General features: G+C 46.2%; 1 pseudogene; it reads left to right on the top strand.

Annotated features, from left to right (window-relative positions):
- The first annotated feature begins 3,461 nt into the window (after positions 1–3,461).
- On the top strand, positions 3,462–8,287 carry LOC114691751 (annotated as a pseudogene).
- Positions 8,288–14,246: the final 5,959 nt, after the last annotated feature.

The raw sequence follows: 14,246 nt of genomic DNA, 5'->3' as shown, positions 1-14,246 counted from the left end.
CACAAAATTCAGGAAATCCCGTTGCCTCTAACCCGAACACTTTTCAAGAATCCACTCCTTTTTCATCATCTCCACTTCTGCTCCTCTGGTCCAAGACACTTGTAGGAAATGGCAACAACTCCCTAGGGGACTTCCCGTTTCACTCTTGTCCCTGGAGAATGTGATTCTACCAGCACCAGGATTATCCTTTAAAATTACATCATCTGTCTTACACATCAATCAAAAGCATGCACTATTTCTCTTCTGACTTGGTGTGAAAGCTGACTCCATGCCGGAGCCTCCCAGACCATCCAGGCCCCTAGTCAATTCTTTGGCTTCATCTATCACACTCTTCCTTTTTCTGTCCATTCCAACCCAAGGCTAGTGATTTCATATGCATGCCAAATGCCCTTTGGCCTCAGAGTCTGTGATGGTTTGGGTCTAAAATGCTGTACCCACCATAAGCTCATGAACAGCTGTAGCTTGGAAACCTAAAATCTAGTTGGCAGATATAAGCCACAAGGGGTGTGCTTTTGAGGATCACAGGCCAGCCCCTCTTCCAGTTCAGCTCTCTACTTCATGAATCACTGAAAAATGAGAAGCTCCTGTCTCCTGCTCCCTCCACCATGAATCTGCCATGACTTCCTCACTGTGACAGACTGGAACCAAGAACTGAACTAATATCCTCTCTGAAGTCACTTCTGGTGTGTATTTTGTCACCTTGTGACAAGAAAAGCAGTTAACTCAGAGCCTTTGTCCATACTGCTTCAACTGCAACACTTCTGGACGTCTGCATGCTCATCCCCCATTAACTTTCACTGCCCTTCACCCCAACCCCGAAGTCATTGTCATAGCTACAGCACATTTAGTCATTGGTCCTATTGTTTATTGCTATTGCTATGTTTTCACATAGGACCACAGGGTTCGGGGTCTGGATTGTTTTCTCCTGTGCTCTAATGAGTTAGTTCATTCCAAGACCTCAGTAAGTGCCATTTTAGTGAATATAAAATGCTATAATGGCCAAAAAATAATAAATAAATAAATAAATAAATAAAAATAAAAAATAAAAAAAAAAAAACTATGTCTATTCCAACCCCTACCCTGAATATTCAGGCACTGCTTTGTAACATCAGCTCTATGGCCAGTGGAAGAGAGACTATCAGATTTTACTGTGATAACTTGTCCCTGTCAATAGGCATTTGAGAATGACAAAATGAAGTATTTCGTCCCTTAATAGAAGTGATGAACAACAAACACATTGCCGTGCACATGGATCAGACTTTTATTTGAATTATAAAATCGTATCGGCAGCTGTGCAACAGTAAAATGTAAGATTATGAGTTAGACAAGAAACAAATAAAGTTAGTCACTCTGATTTGGAACGTTCTTGCCGTTTGTACTAGCTGTCCATTCCTGCCCGGCTGATGGTGTTTCTAAACTGCGTTTCTGAAATAGCAAGCACCACTACCCTTATTTCCTATTCGCTGCCTTCGTAAGGAAGCCACTTGTTATAATCTGCAATTCCCTTGATTTCAGACTAATTTGCTCTTGTCTCATCCTAGCTCAGTGATTCTTTTTTTTTTTTAAGTAAATTTATTTTACAACATCATTTAGTGCAACATAATAGCCACAGATTCCCCTGTTCTCCCACTCTCGCCCCCTCCCCTCCCCCATCCCACCCCCATTCCACCTCCTCCAGATCAAGGTCTCCCCGAGGACCGGGATCGACCTGGTAGACTCAGTCCAGCCAGGACCAGTCCCCTCCTCCCAGACCGAGCCAAGTGTCCCTGCATATGTCCAGGATTCAAACAGCCAACTCATGCAACAAGCCCAGGACCCGGCACCAACACACGGCTGCCTCCCAAACAGATCAAGCCAAATGACTGTCTCACCCGTTCAGGGGCCTGATGCAGTTGGGGCCCCTCAACCTTTGGTTCATAGATCCTGTGCTTCCATTCGTTTGGCTATTTGTCCCTGTGCTTTATCCAACCCTGGCTTCAACAATTCTCGCTCATATAAACCCTCTTCTTTCTCACTAATTAGACTCCCAGTGCTCCACCAGGGGCCCAGCCGTGGATGTCTGCATCCAGATTCTCAGACCTTCCTTGGATGGGGTTTATGGCACAACTAACAGGGTGTCTGGCCATCCCATCACCGGAGTAGGTCAGTTCCTGCCGTCTCTCGTCCATTGCCAGCAGTCTTTTCTGGCGGTATCTTTGTGGATCTCTGTGGGCCTCCCTAGCTCTCTGCTTCCTCCCTTCTCATGTGGTCTTCATTTACCATGGTCTCCTATTTGTTGTTCTCCCTCTCTTTTCTTGATCCAGCTAGGATCTCCCACTCTCTTTCCCTCGACCGTCGCTCTTCATTGTTCCCACTCATGACCAGGCTGTTCATGTAGATCTCATCCATTTCTCCATGTCTTTTTTGGGGTCCCGTTTTCCAGGTAGCCTCACTGGTGATGTGAGTAGCAGTTCAGTCATCCTTGTTCCACATCTAGTATCTTCCTATGAGTGGGTACATACCATATTTGTCTTTCTGAGTCTGGGTCACCTCACTCAGGATGATTTTTTCTAGATCCATCCATTTGTCTGCAAACCGTATGATGTCATTGTTTTTCTCTGCTGAGTAGTATTCCATTGTGTATATGTGCCACAATTTATTTATCCATTCTTCAGTTGAAGGGCATCTAGGTTGTTTCCAGGTTTTGGCTATTACAAACAATGCTGATATGAACATAGCTGAGCAAGTGCTCTTGTGGTATGATTGCTAGCTCAGTGATTCTTAACAGAGATGAAATATCAGCGTTGGCTGAGATGCCTGTCCACAGCCTGTGTTCCTGACACTGTCTTGAGAGATCCTAGCACTGAGCCTGGCAAGGTGGTGAAGGAGGGTGCTTACAAAACAGCTATACTCAGGAAAGCACTCTGGTGATTCCAAGATGTGCCTTGGATTCAAAACCAGTGGTCTAGTTGATGTGTTTACTGAATATAATTACTGCCAGGCATCTTCACTGAATGGTAAGAGAGCTGGGAAGAACCCTCAGTATTCAAGGACACAGTAGTCACAAATTTACCAAAGCAAATATCTCTCTACTGAAGGATGAGAAACAGGGCCAGCCAATCCCAATTGAAATTATCCTCCATCTTTACGGTGAGTAAAGAGAGGAACTGTCAAAGGTTGGCACGGGAGTGGAAGTCTGGAAAGCTACTTAAACGTTAGTCTAATGCATCTTATTTATTCATTCACTCATTTGTGTGCCACAGGGAAAGAAGCCCGGGGCCCCACACGAGCTGGGCAAGCATTCAAGTGCTGAGTCCACATCCCTAACCCACTGACACAGATTTCCTGCCTGGGTTGGAAACATCCATTTCTTTAGTTCTAATACTGCTAAACACATCTGTGACAAGAATGGAATTTCCCAGGCCACTGTGATCTAAACCAGTCTTCATCTTCCCTAACTTAGATCCCAGGGGATAGGAGACATGGACTCTGAAAAGGAGGCCTTTATCATAGAGGCAAGAGTGAGGAATATCTCAAAGATAGGGCACAGCAGCAAGATCAGAAATCAACACAGTCCATGAGGTCAGGGACAGTTTCCTGGAAGAAGTGACATTTTAATCTGTACTTGATGGACAGGTAGGAGTGACCAGAGCATGAAGAGGGAAAGGCAGAGGGAAAGAAGAACATGTTGGCATAAGAAACAAACTGGACCAAAACACAAAGAGGAAGTCCATCCCCCTGTGCACAGAAAGAGCCAAGTGCAGCGCAGCTGGGCAGAGCGGGCAGGGAGAAAAGGAGAGGATGCTCACTGGACAGATGGGGCAGCCACACAGTCAAGGTTAACATGCAGTCTATGGTGGGGGATTTGGACTTTATCTCATTGTTAAAAGAAAGACACAAACAAAGGATGGAGTCAGTAAGCTTTGCACTTTAGGGATAGGCACATTGTGTGTCCTGGGGAGCGTGGTTACAGAGGAGCAAGGCAGGCCTAGGACCAGGTAGGAGGAGCCAGGAGCCCTGGAAGGCCCTGGGTGCCTTCTTTGCTTCTTCCCTGCGTTAAGTGGGAAGAGCACCGGACCCTCCGAAGGCAGCATCTTGAAGGCCTGAGGACTGGAAGTTCTTTTATTCATCTGCACGGCTTTCTTCTTCCTAACATCTACGGAGTATTTATTATCTTCTGTAACTATGCTCTCCAACGCAGCTGCCACTCGCCACAGGAACACTAACGGTGTGGTCAGTCTTAACCGAATGTCTTCTGAAACCAAAATACATATAAAATTTTAAAGATGTATCACAAAATATAAAATCAATAATTTTATATTGGTTACATGTTAAGACAATAATTTTGGGAGTAAGTTGAGTCAAAAAAGATCCATTACTAAGTTAATTCCACCTGTTTTTTTCTTATTTCTTTGGAAGTGGCTGCCAGAAACTTTAAAATTATGTATGATGCTCATATTTATAGACTTTGTTGTATTTCTACTGGACAGAGCTGTTCTAGGCACTATTCTCAACACCAAGAATATGGGAAAAATCAAGGTTCTTCCCTCATGGGAGTTTATGTTACCCACATTTATCTAAACAATCAGAATAAGCCAGCTGTGGTGGTCCATGCCTGTAATCCCAGTACTCAGGAAGGTAAGTCAGAAGGGCTGCAAATCAGAGGTCCCCCCGGGCCACACAGTCAGTTCGAGGCCAGCTAGAATAGCATAAAGCTACCATATTCTTTATCACATGTGTTATCAACCCCCTTGTAGCCAAGAACTGCCAAACCAACTTAGTATCTAAGTTTATACTGTGGCCTCTTTGGTACCAAGGAGTCATCCAGAGGTTGTTGGTCTACCTCATCAGAAATGTCTTTGCCTTCTGCCTAGGGATCAGGATGTAGCTCTCAGCTACTTCTCTAGCACCATACCTGCCTGCCACCACGCTCCCGCCATAATGAAAATGGACCAAGCCTTTGACACTATTGCTTATGGGAGATGAACAGGTAAAGAATGTCCTGAACGTCATGTAGGAGGCCCCACCAAGAGTTAAAAAAAGAAAGAAAGAAAACAAAAAAAAAGAAGAAGAAACAAAAGGAAAGACAGAATACAAATTTGAATGGCAGAAAGGCACTCCGAGAGAAAAATATGCCAAAGACGACATAAATGTCAGAGATCAGCCCTTTGGTGTTCAGGTTTACAATGTAAGGTGTATCAAAGGTCACAAGTGGGGTCATGTGAACACAGATGAGAGCGCCCCTTGTTTTGTCTTTCTGGAATCAATGCAAGTTCAGTTCCGACAGACAGCTCAGGGCTGCCGAAGCACCCCTCAGAGCTGATAGCAGACATGAGAAGCAGGGGGTTTGCATTGACAAGAAACGTACTGGGGAGAAACTTGACTGCAGATGAATTCACCACAGGACCATGCTACAAGTGACAGTGAGAAGACGCGGAAGTTCTTTTTTATTACTATTAACTTTTCCTGATTCTCTGTGGTTTTCACATCATGCATCCAATCTCAGCTATCCCCCCCATTCCCCACCCCCACCCCCACATCTACCCACTGCCCTTGCAACCTCCCTGCAAAGCAAAATAAAATTTAAAATAAAAATTTAAAACCAAACCAAACAAAAAAAGGCAAAACAAAATAGAACAAAGGAGGAGGAGGAGGAGGAGGAGGAGGAGGAGGATCTCTTGTGGAAGCTGTGTGGTGGCCCAGTGAGCCACACAGGTGAGTCACACACACATTTCACCCTTTATTGCAAGTGTTCATTGCCATGAGTCATCAGTTGGGTTTGAGGCCTCTGTCCTCTGTCACACCATCGACAACAGGGCTCTCACCTGGCTCCCCTGCCCCCCAAGACTTTGTGCTGTTGTCCTGTGTCCTGGAGATCCTGCAGTTTGGGATATAGGATCGTCCCCTTTTCCTGCTCTCACAGTTCACAGATGAGGTGGATGTTGGGGTGGGCCTGGGTGTCAGCCGGACTGGTCAGCCTGCCGGCTTTCCTCCATGTGTCACCCCACCCCCTCCCTGGCACACTCTTCAGCACTGCGTTGGCCAGCTCATCCAACACAGCCTGTTCTCCTACCCTCAGGCCCCTTGACCAGGCTCACTCATGCTCGTACCACCAGGAAGAGCTCTACTGTTTTTCCCAGGTAAGGTGCAGAGCCCTCTCTCCCAATCGCTATAGGGGGGGATATGGGGGGAGTCAGCTCTCAGATTCCCACACCCTCAAGGCTGGCTCACCTGCACCCCTGACAACAGGGTTAGCTCTACTGTGGTGCCCTGGCAGGTTGCAGGGTCTACTCTCCTGTGTGTTGCAGCTGGTGGGGCCAGGGCTACTTCTCCCTCTCTCGTGATCCTGGGGCCAGCTCTCTCACCTGCCACAGGTAGCAAGGGGCACAGAGGGAGGGCATCTTTCCCTCACCCATGCCCCCATGCTACCATTTGGTGGGGGGGGGAGGTCAGCTCAGCACAGTCCTCCAATTTCAACACACATGGTTTCTATGATACCTTGTGGTAACCCAGGACATGGACATTAGCAGAGATCCCAGCTGCAGCAGGACCATGGACCCAGACATGGCCCCTGTGGCAGCACAGGCCACCCAGATCAGTATGGCCCCAGCGGTTGCATGGTCCCCAGACACCAACATGGTCTCAGGTGGCTGACCAGACCCTGGGCATCCACAGAGCTCTTGGTGATAACAGAAACCTTGGACATCACTCCAGATCCCAGTTGCTGCAGGACTACAGACCCAGAGATGGGCTTGGACACCTCTATGGCCCCAGGTGGTGGCACAGTCCTCCTCCCCCCAATCAATATGGCCCCTGCAGTGACATGGCCCAACTTGGGCTCAGGTGGCTGAACAGACCCTGGGTATCTGCATGGCCTTTGGTGGCAACAGGAGCCACAAACATCAAATCAGACCCTTGCTATAGTAGGGCCACAGACCCAGACATGGCCCACAATAGTAGCCCTGGCCCAGATGGCCACCGTGGCACAGGCCATTCAGATCAGTTTGGCCCTGGTGGTGGCACAGTCCTCAGATACCCACATGGCCACAGGTTGTGACTAGATCTCTGACTTCTCTGTGGACTTTGGTAGCAACATGGGCCATGGACATCAATATAGACCCCAGCTGTGGTAGGATCACGGGTCCAGACATGGTCCAAGGAAGCAGCCCTGGGCTTAGATGTCACCGTGGCCTCAGGTGGCAGTGCAGTCCACCAGGTTTGGCACAGCCCCCATGGCCATGTGTTCCTTGGACACCACCATGTCCCCAGGCAGCATCCCTGACCCCCCAGCATCGACATGACCCTGGATGGTACAAGGAGCCATGGACATCAACACAGACCTTGGCTGTGGTAGGGCCACAGACTCAGACATGGCCCTTGACAGCAGGCTTGGCCTGGATGACACCATGGCCCCAGGTCACAGTGCTGGCCACTCAGGTTGACATGGTCCAGTGGCAGCATCGCCCTCAGACACCAACATGGTCACAGGCTACATCCTAGACTCCAGGTATCCATGTGGCCTTCGGTGGCAACAAGGGCCATTGGACATCAACACCACAGCCCCTGGCTGTGGTAGGACCATGAACCCAGACATGGTCCTTGGCAGCAGCCCGGGCCCAAATGTCCCTACATCCCGGGTGGGAACACAGGCCACTCAGAATGGCATTGCCCCCATGGCAGCACGGCCCCCAGACACTGACGTAGTCCCAGGTGGTAGCCCGGACTACAGGCCTCTGCATGGCCCTTAGTAGTGACAGGAGGTGTAGACCTCTTCTCGGGCCCTCTCTGCTGAAGTTGAATTCTCAAAAGTCACTGATGAACCAACAGAAGTGTCTCAGGAAACAGGATAGGCTGGGAAGAAAAGGAGGAAAGAGAAAAGGAGAAGGAGAAAAAGAAAAAGTTACAGAAGAGTGGAAGTAAACACACACAAAAAGAAAGAAAAACTTCCCTCTTCCCCTCCTCTGAGACTTCAGAAAGTGGCAAAGGAAAGAAGGAGAAGAGGAAGGAAAAGCAGGAAAACAAATGTTCAGACACTAAAGCAGTGACTCTAAAGAGGACACGTCACGAAGAGCGCCAGCATTCCCAGTGGTGGGGGAAGCCAAGGAAAAAATCAAAGCTTCCGAAACAAGAGCATTCTGGGGAGAACAGCAAATGGGTCGATTCTGGTTGTGACAGAAATCTGAAAGCCATCACCATAGTCCAGAGAAGAAAGGGTCTGAGAGAAACAGGAGAATCCAAGGTTACTGCAGGGCCGGGAACAGCAGAAGCTGAAGCGGGAGCCCTGGTAGTCACCGGCAAAGGGAGATGAGGAACTGGCCACAGTGGAGTCCCAGGGAGAGCAGAGCAGAAGGAAGGGCGCCCCAAGCCATGCACTGATGGATGGAGAAGAGAGAGTGCAGTGAGCACCCAGGACCCAGGAGGGAGGGGTGAGGGTGAGCAGTACTGGCTCAACTCCCTGGGAATAGAATATTTTCTTCCTGAATATCTTCATCAAGGGCTAACTTACACACACACACACACACACACACACACACACACACACACACACACTTTTTTAAAATCTCTTAATTAAAAAATTCTCTTTGCCAGTCGGTGGAGGCTCACGCCTTTAATCCCAGTACTTGGGAGGCAGAGGCAGGAGGATCTCCGTGAGTTCCAGGACAGCTAGGACTGCTACACAAAGAAACTCTGTCTCAAAAAAAAAAAAAAGAAAGAAAGAAAGAAAGAAAGAAAGAAAAAAAAAGAAAGAAAGAAAGAAAGAAAGAAAGAAAGAAAGAAAGAAAGAAAGAAAGAAAGAAAGAAAGAAAGAAAGAAAGAAAGAAAGAAAGAAAGAAAGAAAGAAAGAAAGAAAGAAAGAAAGAAAGAAATGTCTTTGTACCCAGGGGAGACTTATAAGCCCTGAAGGCCTTGCATAAGCAGAGATCTTTTCAGTGGCTTTAAGGACAGCTATGACAGGAGACCTGATGTAGTGGGTAGCCATTCCAGCTTGGATCTGGAAGCTCCAACCCCCATTGAGACTCTGGCAACTGTCACGCCTACAAGGCGGGGCGAGGGGAGGCGCCTGGGGACCCGAGAGCTGGATGGGCCAGCGCTCTCTCTGTGCGCTCTCTCTGTGCCGGGACGCTGAACGGTGAACGGTGGACTGTGCAGAGCTCCGGAGAACACTGCTGGACTGCGTTACACCTTCCCCAGACCCTGCGACCTACCTTTCACTTAATTTGTGAGTTACGGCATTAAATAAATATCCTTTTAACTACATGGAGTGGCCAAAATAATTTCTCCAATAACCTGAGTCATCCCATAAGACCCAAATGATGCTGGCCACACCCAAAGAACATGTAGTGCCAGGGCCATAGATGTTTTATAAGTTGTGGTAATTTCCATAAAAAATATTATTACCCCTCACATTTTACTGGTGATACAATGTAGAACTTTATTGCTCTGGTAATTTTGTTCCTACTTTCTTGGTACATTGTAATTTTATAGTTAATAAAGACATGAAGGATTAATAGTTTCTTTGTATGAACAATAACAATATGACTAATTTCTTAACACTGGAGCTATGCTATATTTTTCTCTTTAGCGGAACCCCATTTGTGTCAGGTTGAGAAAGTCTCCCTGTATCAAAGCTCTCATTTAATTCACTGTATTTCCCCCACTCTCTACTTCTACCTTTTCCATAGCTTAAATGCTGGCCAATCGCCACCAGCTGTCTACTTAGCGGCTGCTGGCAGCCTCATAGACAATTGTCCCTCTCATTCCTCTGACCTAGAAGGTTCATAATGACTCAGGGACCTGTCGTCATATCAGCCTTGGCTCCAATGGAAGTAACATACAATAATCAACTTTCAAACAGCTCAATAACAAGGAGCACTGCCCTATCAGGGTGGATGTCTATAAGGCAGGGTTAGCTAGACCACTGAACCTCTACTGTATGTCACCCTGTGTGCTCCGTCTCTCCCAGGCCCTTCTTGCTCAAGCAGGGAGAGCTCCCAGGAGGTCCTGTTCTCTCTCTCACATCAGACCACTCAGCAGTCTGCAGGGCTGCCCCTCTGGGACTATTTTTCAGTACCACCATTGTTTATTAAAATTCAGAGGCCAACATAATGAAAAAAGAAAAGGGCACCCAGAAGACCAGCTAATCTGGAAAACAGTAGACAATGGGAGTTCAACGTTACAAGCTCTTTGGCCAAAGATCCTCAATTTGAATCTTAGCTTGAATCAAAGCCAGGGTGGCCTCAGCAAGTTATCAGTACCTCTATTCCTTTCATAAAATGGGAAGGAGAATAAAGCTAAATCCTCACCTGGATTTTGAATAATTAAGAAATTGCCCAGAAAGTTCTTAGAACAGTACTTGTCTCTCATTAGGTCCATTATCAAGAAGTACAAGACTGTCTTTCTCTCCTGAAGTGGAATGTAGAAGCAAAACACCCCAACCCTGCAGGAAATGTCTTCCATGATAGAGACTGTAGCAGAGGCATCTTGGATTAGAGAAGAAGACTCCATTCTCAATGTTGAGTTGGACCAGAAGCCTCCCTCTGCACTTAGAGCTATCTGAGAGGTTGTATTAGGCAGTAAAATAGACTTGGAGTCTTCTACAGCAGAGGCTATATTTGGAAGAAAATGTGAAGATTGCTTACCCACAAGCCAATGCCTCACTCATAGCATGGAACTTGGACATCACACCAAATGGACCAGTTTCCTTGCATATCACAGACTCCATCTTCCGGTATATCGTGGCCAGAATCCAAAAATTACTGACCTAAAAAAATAAAAGAGTCTGATGCTCTTAAGAAATGGTTCTCAGGCTGAGGAAATGCCTCTGAGATTAAAGCATTCACCAAGTAATCAAGAACATCAAGCTGGGTGTGGTGGCACATGCCTTTAATTCCAGCACTCGGAGACAGAGGCAGGCAGATCTCTGAGTTTGAGGCCAGCCTGGTGTATCTACACAGAGGTTCCAGGGCATGCAGGGCTCGTGGCTCCACAGAGAAACCCTGTCTTGAGAAAGAAAAAAAAAGGAAGAAAGATAGATGAGAGAGAGAGAAAGAGAGAGCGAACGAACACTAGAGTTCAGAGGTCTGATCTCCCAAATCTACATAAATGCCTTGCTGTATGAGCAAGACAGCCCATATATAATTCTAGCCTTAAAAGGCAGACAAGGAGTCCCCAGAGCAAGCTGACTGACTAGGGAGACCAGCTGTATCAGTAAACTCCAGGTTTGATTTCAAGATACTGTCTCAAAGACTAAGGTGGAAGATTCCAATATCAACCTTGAGCTGCCATACATATACATACACATGAACATGCATATACACAGGCACAGCATATACGAGTACACACACACATACATGAGCACACACACACATACATGAGCACACACACATGTGTCCGCACACTCACACACAAAGGAGGAGGGGAATGTGGTTTTTACACTTTGGTGTTATTCAGACTCACCTTGGGATTTAATATAAACACTGAGTCAGGCCTTGTCCATCAAAAAGCTGAGTCTCTTGGGATTTTCATTAGCCTTTCAGGTTTTTCCCAACATCCCCGGGGGGTCAGCCAGCAGTCAATGTTTGTCACTGTGACAAGCACAATCAAGATGTAAGGAGAGGGTTAATTTGGCTTATGATTTCAGATCTATCAGCCAGGGTTAGGCATATCATGCTGGAAATATGTGGTGGTGGAGGAGGTCTGCTCAGCTCATGGTGGCCAGGACAGGGGGAGAGAAGGAAGGGAGAAGAAGAGCAGGAGAGAAAGAATCAGGAGGGAGGCAAGCATGCATCTCAGTGTTCTCTTTAAAGGAAGGCCTCCAGTGATTAACATCCCTACCAACTAAAGGCCATCCAAGAGCACTGTGCGCTGGGATTAAACTTTTAACCTGTCATGTCTTGGAAGGGACATTCATTCACATTGCAACTGTTAACAGCCCCCAAATGGAAGAACCACTAGCCCCAGGTTAGGGAATCCCACACTAGCTGTCCAAACCCCTAGAATTCAATACTTCAAGAATACCTTCATTGAACCATCATTAATCCCAAGCTCATGTCTCCAGTACTATATTAATATAATTAATAAAGTTGTGAAAGCATTAATTGTGTTTAAGCAATACTGTCGGTACAAACTGTGGCATTTCAAAAGGCATTTGCAGAAGTTTATTTTAGACTCAGGGATTTACAGCTCTCACATTGTCTCGCTATTACAGAAAGAATACTTTAAAATTATGATGCGAAGACACTTAATTAACTTTTAATTGAAATGACTCCAGGAAGAAAATTATAAATAGCACATTCGTCTTCACTGTGTTTTCATTAAAAGACACAGAAAGTGATCGATGGGTGGCACACGATGAAACGCATTGCAGAGTGTGGTTGCCAAAAGCAGAGTCAAGGAACTTTCTAGAATAATGAACTAGCAAAGCTACCCCAATCAATGAGTCCAGAATTCTCAGAATGAAACACCTCGGCTCTATTAAACATCCTATAAATGTGGGAAATGAGCAATTTAGATAGAGCTGAGGCCATAGCATAGTGGTACAGAACTTGCCTTACAGACACAGGGGGTTGACACCTAGTGAAAAAATCCACAAAGAGGTAATTTTAGATATAATGTAGTGGAATATCATATTCTAATCCTGTGCCCTTCACCTTAGAGCGCAGAGTTTTAGCATATCACAATGTCATGGCTGGTTTCATAGTGTCCAGAAAGTTGCAGGACATGGAAGAGAAGCCCAGAACCTACAAACCATCATGCTGGACTTTGAATTCTGACCCCATCACAATTTTGCAAGCATGCCAAGCAGGTTTCAGTCATTGCTCTACATTCTTCTCATTTTCTTATACTCCACAGATATTTCAACAATAAATTGCATTAATTATTTCTGTTTTTGAGATAGATCTGGGATCCAGCTTCTTCTCTACTTCACTAGCATGCACATTCACAATCCCATCATCCTTCAACTGATTGTTATGTAACAGCCTCCTAAGGATTCTCCCTACTGAATTAACTAGAATCTAGTTAACTAGAACTCCCAGGGGCTTGCTTCTGCTCATGCGTGACATCTCTTTGCTGCTCCTCAGCCCCTTCAGCCACACTCTCATCCCTGGACTTGTCATCACTGTTCCCCTTTCTTGGAACGTCCTTGCCTTCTAGATAGCTACATGGCTTACTTCCTGTCCTTCCACAGTGTCACTTCAAAGGTGACCTTCAGAGTGATGCCCGTGAACTTTGTATTTCCGACCCTCATGCAAACAAAGAAAATACCAAGAAGAAGCTGTGTAAGAAACTGTGACAGCAGAAAACTAAGTGGGTTCATTTGGGGACAGAATGAAGGAAAGGAGTTCCCCCTTTTCCTGTTGTGCCTTCATATTTAATAATGGAATAGTTAGTGAAACCTCACATTGTGATATCACTGAGTAGGTACTCAGACTAGCTCATAGACATTCCAGTTCTAGAGTTTCCAGTTGATATGCTTTTCAGTCTAATGAGATTGGTGTGGGCTAGTCTGGGAAGAAGTCTAGACACTGGGTAGAATGTTACTCTCTTGAGGCTGGAAGTTACTAGCTTTGGCATATGACTGGGACTCTTGTGTTTCTTGTCACTCCTGCCTTGTTGCTAGTTACATGAGTCACTTTGGGTGGCCTCTCGAAACATTCAGCCAAGTTCCAAACAGTCCAACAGTTGTAGTGATTTTTCAGCATGATGGCCATGGCCATAGACATTTCACCTTCTTCAAGGTTTAAGACATAGCCTGCCTGCCCCCCCCCCACATCTGTGAACTGTACCGGTTGGCAATGTATAAGGTGGTCTCTTAGAAGGTAATGTTTCTCAGCTTTGTGTTTTGAAGTCATGTCGAGCATTTCCTATGCACTGAAATCTGAACATTCATCCCTTGTCTTAAAGAAAAGTCCAAATTTGCAGAAAATAATTCAAACGTTAGAAACAGGAGTATCCCTTCAGAAATTCTGGACTGGAGAGGTAGCTCAATGGGTAAAATTGCTTGCGGTGCAAGTGTGAGGATGAATCCAAAGCCCCGGAACCCAAATAAAGGCCAGACACTCTACCATGATTGTCTGCGATGGCAGTGCATCCACAGGGGTATACTGGGTGGAGACAGGGAAATTCCTGGAAGATCGTATCATGGCGCAGCTAGCCTAGCATACACAGAGGATTAAAAACAAAAAACAACAACAAAAGAGACCTTGTCTCAAACAAAGAAGATGAGGACTGACACCTGAGATAGTCCTCATGTCCTCCAAGTGGAC

Source organism: Peromyscus leucopus, chromosome 6 (assembly GCF_004664715.2).
Source record: "Peromyscus leucopus breed LL Stock chromosome 6, UCI_PerLeu_2.1, whole genome shotgun sequence".
Taxonomy (NCBI): domain Eukaryota; kingdom Metazoa; phylum Chordata; class Mammalia; order Rodentia; family Cricetidae; genus Peromyscus; species Peromyscus leucopus.
This window is presented reverse-complemented; position numbering and strand designations above follow the sequence as displayed.